This window comes from Odontomachus brunneus, unplaced genomic scaffold (genome assembly GCF_010583005.1).
Source record: "Odontomachus brunneus isolate Ranch 3 - 2012 unplaced genomic scaffold, Obru_v1 Obru_scaffold_046, whole genome shotgun sequence".
NCBI lineage: Eukaryota > Metazoa > Arthropoda > Insecta > Hymenoptera > Formicidae > Odontomachus > Odontomachus brunneus.
Window position 1 is genome coordinate 213,020 of NW_022639496.1, and position 478 is coordinate 213,497.

The window sequence follows — 478 nt, forward strand, 5'->3', positions numbered from 1 at the left end:
ATATATATATATATATATATATATATATATATATATATATATATATATATATATATGAGGGGCGCCGGCGGTTTCCCGCCGACCCCACTATGTGTGTAAGTCACACACACCTCATAAAAAGAAATAATAAATAAGCTCACTATTGACGCACCGCATTTCAGTCTCGATAGAGAATATTCTTTATTTCAGTTGCACAATAATTACGGTATACTAACTTAACAGTAACACTATAAAAGAAGAAAAGAAAGCCGTGATAGCGTGACGTGGCTATCTACGCGGACAAGAGAATATACAGGCTAAAGGAAAACAGAGCTCGCGCGATCCGATCCGATGACAACACACTCGCGAACAAAGCCTGTGACAGACTTGAGTACACGTATGATGACCTTGCAGGTCGGTATGTGGCACGACGTTGTTCACGTGCACGAACACGTGAACAGCACTGAGAGCGCGGAATGTCGGACGCGGCGAACAGAGA